Raw genomic sequence first — 8,069 nt, forward strand, 5'->3', positions numbered from 1 at the left:
TAAAAATTCCAAAACACGTAAAAACTCCATAGCATCCACAAAGGCTGTGTAATTTTGTAGATAATGTCATTGCCTTATGCTCACTGTCGGCAGGTGCAGAAATGAGGTTTTGCCAGGACACTGCTGTCACTAGCACAACAACAGTGGCCTCAATGGAGACAGAGAGACAGCTCCTGAACTTGCACAGACCTCTAACACAGTTGACCGTAACACGGAAATGCCAGTTGATATTTCACAGGAAACAACAGTCAACTTGCACAGCACAACAGAAGATTGCCCTGGTGCCAGATTTATCACTAATATCCAAAATACCAATAATGTCAAGGTTATTCAATTTAACATCCTTAAAAACCTGGAATTCAGTTTAATACGAAAAACCGAAAAAACAATTGTCATGCCCAATACTCCAATAGACAAGAAAGATCGTGATGACACTCAGGCTGTAGGAGAGGGAATGGGGTCTTTCAAGCAGTCACACTTCAACTGTGTAACTCCCTTGTCCTTATGGTGCATTGACACTACTGACACTTTTCAAAAGCAGTCTAATGTTAGAAGAGCTTTTATGTAAACTGTTTCTGTTGTTATTATTATTATCATCATTATTATATATTTTATTAATTATATTTTTATTATGATGTTGATTTGGGTGACAATTATTTGACAAATATTATATAATATTAATTTTCTAAACATATTAACCATCCTTATGCTTAAAAAAAAAACAACTTAAAAATATTTTTTTTCTTTTAAACTTGTGTATTGTTTGACTTCTAAAATGTTTGTATCAGGTGTAAAATTACTTTTTAACTAAAGTTGTTTTTAATGTGAGCAGCTCCTATCCGGTTGTTCAGTCTGACATCACTAGCCGTGTCTGGACCTAAACTCCGCTGCAGGTCCATATATCAAACGATCACTATGGCATTACTGAGAGTTGAAAAACTGTCTAAAGTCTTTCATCTTTAATAAAATGATCAGCGTTCTGCTCTACCAGGTGTAACAATTGAGTTTAACATCCAGGCATCCATGAAAACAGAATTTATGACATTTAACGGAGTTAGAAGTTAGCAGGGAGTTAGCTCGCTAGCTTCTATCTAAACACAATATAGCATGTCCTGACTGCTGGGTTTTGGAAACAAATTAAAACATACAGCTCTGTTATCACTTCCAGCTTAAATGAAGACAGAAAACTAAACAGCAGTGATGTTTGTAGGGTTATTGAAGTGGGCTAGCTGGTATATAATGATGTGCTACGTGACCGCTAGCAACACAGCTATGTTAGCATAATATAAACAAGCTAACTTTTTTCCACTCGATAAAAGTTAACGTGAGTGTTCTCGGTGGTCAGGAACAAATGTAATCGCATGGCAGGATGTGAAGGATACAAAAAAAACAACAACAGCAATAGAATAATATTAAACACAAAGTGAACCCGTCTTCCTTCATTAAATAGGTTCTTTTAGATGTTAAGGAGGAATTGACTTAACCAGGCTGGCGGAGAATGAAGACAACCGGACACCTGCGGCAGATGGGGAATCAGTGAACTTTTATTGAGACAGAGACAACCTCTCAACACAGCTCACATCAGGAGATTCCGAAGATTTGCTGTGAGGATGGGTATATATTCTCTAAAACTTACAGGAGGGGGTTGTGAGGAAAGTGCTGCATTAGCAGAAAAACAACTCCATAAAAGGAAATCGGCCTTGGGTGTTCTAGTCTCTTCGCTTGCAGATATCTTGCACCTGCAGGATGAGGCGATCGCTTCTTATCGCTCTCAAGGCCAAAGTCGTGAGCACATTTTTATTACACAGTTGCACAGTAACTTTAAAGCTGAACAATTATTTAAAGCTGAATAATGTTTGATCAGATTATATTTTCTTCAGATGCTGTAAAAGGACCAAACTTCAGCCAGGAGAACAACTGAGATAATCCATCCACAATACGAAGTTAGTCATTCATATACTGCTGCATGGGATGGGCTGTAGTTACACCCTAAGGTTTTAAAAACTGAGCTTAAATAAATGATTTGCGGTAATAAAAGCCGAGGGAGGTCAACAGTGATCACTGACTGTTTTAGGAGCTTTTTGAGATTAAATAGAAGAAAATACATAACAATAAACATGTTAACTCATTCACTGCCAGCCATTTTCAAATCAGGTAACTCCCCACTGCCAGGGTTTTTGAGCATTTTTACTCATTTTTGAAGAGCCACAGAAAACTGTGTGTTATGATCATATAAACGCTGAACCTACCAAAATGAAGAATAGACTCTTCTTTCATCCATAAAAAAAGCTTGTTTCTACCATTTTCCATTCTTTAGTAATCAGCTGTAGAAGAGAGGTGGGTTCCACCAAAAATGCCTGTTTTGACCAAAAAAAGGGAGAAAACGAGCTTTTTGTGAAAAATACATTTCAAGCAGAAAAGTGCCTTTGACACTAATATTTCTTGCTTTGTGACACCTCTAACATATAACATAGTTTTTCACTTCTATAAAACAGAAATAACACTGAGAAAGGTTATGTTTTATCAAAACAATTTATTTACAAATATATGAAAAAATAAAATGTACATAGTGAAACATTTATTTCTATAGCCATTGACGTCTATGGCAGTCAACGTAAGTTTTTCAATTGACGTCTATAGACGTCAATGGCAGTGAATGAGTTAACTCATTCACTGCCATTGACGTCGTAAGTTTTTCAATTGACGTCTATAGACGTCAATGGCAGTCAACGTAAGTTTTTCAATTGACGTCTATAGACGTCAATGGCAGTGAATGAGTTAACTCATTCACTGCCATTGACGTCGAGTCAACGTAAGTTTTTCAATTGACGTCGTAAGTTTTTCAATTGACGTCTATAGACGTCAATGGCAGTCAACTTAAGTTTTTCAATTGACGTCTATAGACGTCAATGGCAGTGAATGAGTTAACTCATTCACTGCCATTGACGTCGTAAGTTTTTCAATTGACGTCTATAGACGTCAATGGCAGTGAATGAGTTAACAACACAAAAGCCATATTTTTCAATTTTTTGATGCATTTATTTATTTATTGACAGTTCCGCTCAGTCGCGGAACTGAAGGTTAATGAGGCAACTTGCCGAAAAATGCAACGAGAATGGTGCTCGTTATGGCAAGACCTAGACCTACGAAGCTCACAAAGTTGCCAAAATCACTCTGTGATGCTTCCTCATGCCTCATCTCATGTTCATTCAACTCCTTTTGAATGATGTCCATCTTGTCATAAAGCCTTATATTTTGCTCTATGACAAGCTCGAGGCGCTCATCTATTCTCTCCATTGGCTCACTTTGGGGCTCCTGCGGGTCCATGTCTGAAAAGCACTCAACACAAAAGCCATATTAAATGCAGACTACTTTAGGCCTGGAAGTAGGATTCATCACGTCATCACTGAACAATCGAATTGGCTCGTTTAAAAAGAGGGAGGAGCAGATTGCACCGCCTAGCGTCTAGTCTTCCCCAGTGTTGCCAACTTAGCGACTTTGTCGCTATATTTAGCGAGTTTTCAGACCCCTTAGCGACTTTTTTTCTAAAAAAAAGACGTGAAAGCGCGTATCGCTTTTACTCTCAACAAGCAGCGGGTGCTGTAACGCAGTCAGTTCTTCTTTTACTCTTATGCTGTTTTGTGGATCACAAGGTTTAAAACTACTTATAAACACACACACAAAGTAACTCCACCAGAGTGCCTATTTCGGGTCACTTTTGACGGTCCAAGCCCGGGTAAAGGAGCAGGGTTGGAATTGTGACATAAAAAAAAACAATAATTGCTAAAAGACATTTAATTTGTAGTTCTAAATAAACTCTAAATGCATTTAGGACGTTTTTTACTCACTTTATGTCTCTTCCACGATGTTATTTCTCTCTCCAACAACATAGGTTACAATTAGATTAGCATGACCAATTATGCAAATTAGGCAATGACGTCATTTAGCGACTTCTAGCTACTTTTAGGACAACCGATAGCGATTTTCCTTACTGAGGAGTTGGCAAAACTGGTCTTTGCGGTCTTTCGTCAGTTGCGGCCTTTTCTCTCCCTGGTGTTTGAGAACGTGGAGGACAAAAGGATACCAAAGAATCGAAAACTATGACAAAGCTAAATACTCAAAGTTTGATAAGTTTTCATCAATGATTATTTTAACTTTCTATAGTTGTCCTAAACGGTATAAATGGTAAATGGCCTGTATTTGTATAGCGCTTTTACTAGTCCCTCAGGGGGAGAAGCATAACATCTTTAGCTAGCAAGTAGAATTGGGTTAATTTACTGTCATTGTCTTTGGCAAACATAATTAAAAGTTAATTACTAAACTCTTACTGCCTATATTCTACTCAATAAAGTTCATCTTTTCTTATTCTGTTTTCATTCCGCCATTCTCTCTCTACAGTTTTTGAATTTACATACTGTAACGTACACGGCAGTTTTTTTCTGTACTTCTGCAACCTTTTCTTGGGTTTTCCTATAAGGTATTTGTAATTAATTAACATGAAATTTCCCCTTGTGGGACTAATAAAGGTATCTTATCTTATCTTAAAAAAAATTATTCTTTTTTTGGCTTTACTGGATTCCCACTCACGTTACTTGGCCATTATGCACTATCCAGTAAACAAAATGACTGAACAATATCTTAAATGTTTGAACATGAGCTAGTCATGCCATGTAACGTAATATTCATGTGCAGTATAGCAAGCTCACCTTATAGGGGTGTAAAACATGAGGCGTATGAAGTGATTGTTTAAATTACAGCAGTAGATGCCTGCAGCTGAAACGGTTTTCTGATCTGAACCTGACCCTACTGGTCACGTTTACGGTAATGTTACCAGATATGCGTTGTACTATAGGAAAACAGTGGTGGATCAGTGTGCAAAAAGCCCCCAAAAGAAGCACACAGCTTCTTTAGCTCAAACACTGTCTGATCTCTCTCTTAGATACTGTGCTGTTCCATCTAGTTATTGGTTATTGAGAAATGTTTGGTTATTAATTTATTAAGAGAGTGCAGCTGTTCGGTGAAGTAGGAAAATGCAAAACATGTTACTATAGCTGAATGCTGTGTAAAATACTAGTAATAAATCTAACTCCCATTTATGGCTTTTACTACTGTGGGGCTAAATAAAAAATTACAGACATAATGAAATCTGCTACAATTACAAAGCTTAAGTTTAAAAAAAATTATTATTTATTAAGCATTTTTTTTTGCTCTTTTTAAAATTATTTTTGCTAATAATGGACTCAATTTTATATTCAAAGATCTATTAAACTTTTAAACCATTAAATCCAGGAAATTAAATGCTCGTAAATGTACGAGACCCTCTTTATTTCGTGCTAACAATGAAGGTTTCATAGAAGATTCCATAGGAACTGCTTGGGGTCATTTTCGACCCCACTTGTGGAGGAGTGGGGTAGTGATACAAAAACTGCATTTTTTTTTTTTTTAATTAATGAAAAAATAAATAAAAATAGAAATGGCTTCATGTTACAAACATATTTTATGAGGAGTACCTGGAATATGAATATATTACAACTTTTCATTTTAAAGATTTTGAAGAAAAACAACCTGTGGGGTCATTTTTGACCCCACGTGTGCATCTAAGGGTTAAAGATTTTATGTGGAGTGAATAAATAAAAGTATATTTATGGTGCCTGCTAGAGACAAAGCACGTACAAATCCCAAAACACGTAAAAACTCCATAGCACGTACAAAGGCTGTGTAATTTTTAAAAGTTTACGCACTTTGGAATACAGTTACGTAAAGTCACAGTTGTTGGACAAAATAAATGTGAAAAATGTTGTTTTGTTTACCCTCGTGATTTTTGAAATGGTTTTATTTACAAACTTGTTTTTGTTTGCGGTCAGCTTTAATATATTTGGTGTCGTATTGGCCGTCTGATAAATTGATTTTGTGACTGTTTTGCTACATGGGGCCCACCCAGTGCCATAAATTAGCCAATTCAAACTAGAAGTAAGATGCAACTACAGAACCCAATGATAATGCCATTCCAACTTTTTAGCTCGTGTTGTACCCACAAAAAACTTGAAAGATGGGGCCCGGATGGATTTCTATGTACTTTGCCTAGTTGGGGTCCATTTAGTTCCCAGATTCTACCAATATAACACCGAGATGGGCTTATAAAATGGGGCCATTATGGAACCCGCGGACAATCACACTTAAAACCCACTTTTTAGTCTTTGTGGTGCCCACATGGTACCCACAAAAAGCTTGAAAGATGGGGCCCGGGGGGGTTTCTGTGTACTTTGCCCAGTTGGGGCCCATTAGTTCCCAGATTTTACCAACATAGCACCTATATGGGCATTTAACATGGGGCCATTACGGAACCTGTGGACAATCCTATATGGGGCCCATTTTTCAGCCCATTTCCAAACCATATGGGCCCCACATATAAATGTTGGCTGGGAAAGTGTTCTGGACAAACTTACTCAGGTTAGGAAGCCTTTTGAAACACTCTGTCGGAAAATCAACTTTTAAAAGAGGATTCAAAGACAGCCAGACAGCAAGTCAAACAGCTGTTGGCCCAAATTTCACTGATGCTACCAAGCTGGAACAATATGGGATCCAAGCTGAGGAAGAAAAAGAGGAACAGACTTGTTCAGATCAGGAAAAGACCAGCATCTTTGACCTTGAGATGAACCGTCTGAAAGAGCAGCTTAGGCAGAGGGACAGTGAAATCCTGATCCTGAAACAGGAGAAGGACGGTCTGTCTGCCGAGCTCGCAAAGCTTCAGAAACACGAGGCCCCTCTGAAAGAAACTCAGTGGAATCAGAAAACACAGACAGAAAATCTGGAGGAAGAAAAAGAGAAAGTCCTGGAAGATCAGAAACTGGTGAAGGACACAAAAGAAATGCAGAACAAACTGGACACGCAGAGAAAAGAATTAGCGGAGGCTAAGATGGAGATAGAAGACACGGCAACCCCAGAGTCCTCCTCATTAGAAATACAGGAGGTGAATCAGAGCGCTGAGAAGGGCGGAGTCAACACGAAAACACAGAACATGGGGAGAAGTTGTGTGTCCACAGAGTTATTCAGTTGGTGGTTTCACAGGCCATAGAAAAAGTCTCTTCTAAATACAAGACTCAGTGGTGCTGGCTTCTCTCCCGGACACATCTTTCTTTTACATGCAGGTCACTGATGTAGAATAGAATAGAATTTTATTAATCTTAATCTCTATGGGAAGGTCCATTTATTGGTCATTCTTCAGGATGTGGTTTCTGTGTCTGTTCTTTCTATCCTCACATGCAGCTCAACTTTAAAAAGCAGTGCAGCTGCATGGTTGCAGATGATTGTTTCATATATATACATACCGCTACACTAATGAAGGGCAGCACAATCAATCATGTCGATTCCTGATCTATTATGTTAAATGACATCAGTGCCATTTCAGTCCTAACTGTGCAGACCTGATCAATAATCTGAATGGAAACTGGTTCTTCTTTACACTGATGAACTGCTGATGTCTCTGACTGGATTGTCTGTTTGATTTGACACTTAAGTTATTGTGTAGTTACATTAGTACCATCAATCTGCCACCAGTGTGTGATTGTGCTTTATTTTGTAAATGGACTGGTACTTACATGGTACTTTTGTATTATATTTTCAAATTTTAAGTACATTTTACTAGAAGCCTCACTTACCCATTCACACTCTATCCTGTGCACTTTAATCCTAACATGCACACACAGTCATCAGGGTAAAATCAGGGTTCAGTATCTTGCAGGAGGAGGAGACAGGATTGAACTGCTGACTCTCTAATTAGCAGATGACTCACTGACACAAAGACTCACCATCCCTTTGAGTAGCACCCTTGCTGAAGCTCATTCACTCATTGAAGTGCCTCTGATAAAGTAGGTCTTACAGACGGTGACCATCTGAAGCTGAAAAAAGAGTAAAAGAACTCAGGTTATCGATGTGAAAACCTCCGATGTCACAAATCTGTCAAAGAAGTGGTGAATGCTGTGATTTACTACAGGGAGTGCAGAATTATTAGGCAAGTTGTATTTTTGAGGAATAATCTTATTATTGAACAACAACCATGTTCTCAATGA

Source organism: Astatotilapia calliptera, chromosome 12, assembly GCF_964374335.1.
Source record: "Astatotilapia calliptera chromosome 12, fAstCal68.1, whole genome shotgun sequence".
NCBI classification, from domain to species: Eukaryota; Metazoa; Chordata; class Actinopteri; order Cichliformes; family Cichlidae; genus Astatotilapia; species Astatotilapia calliptera.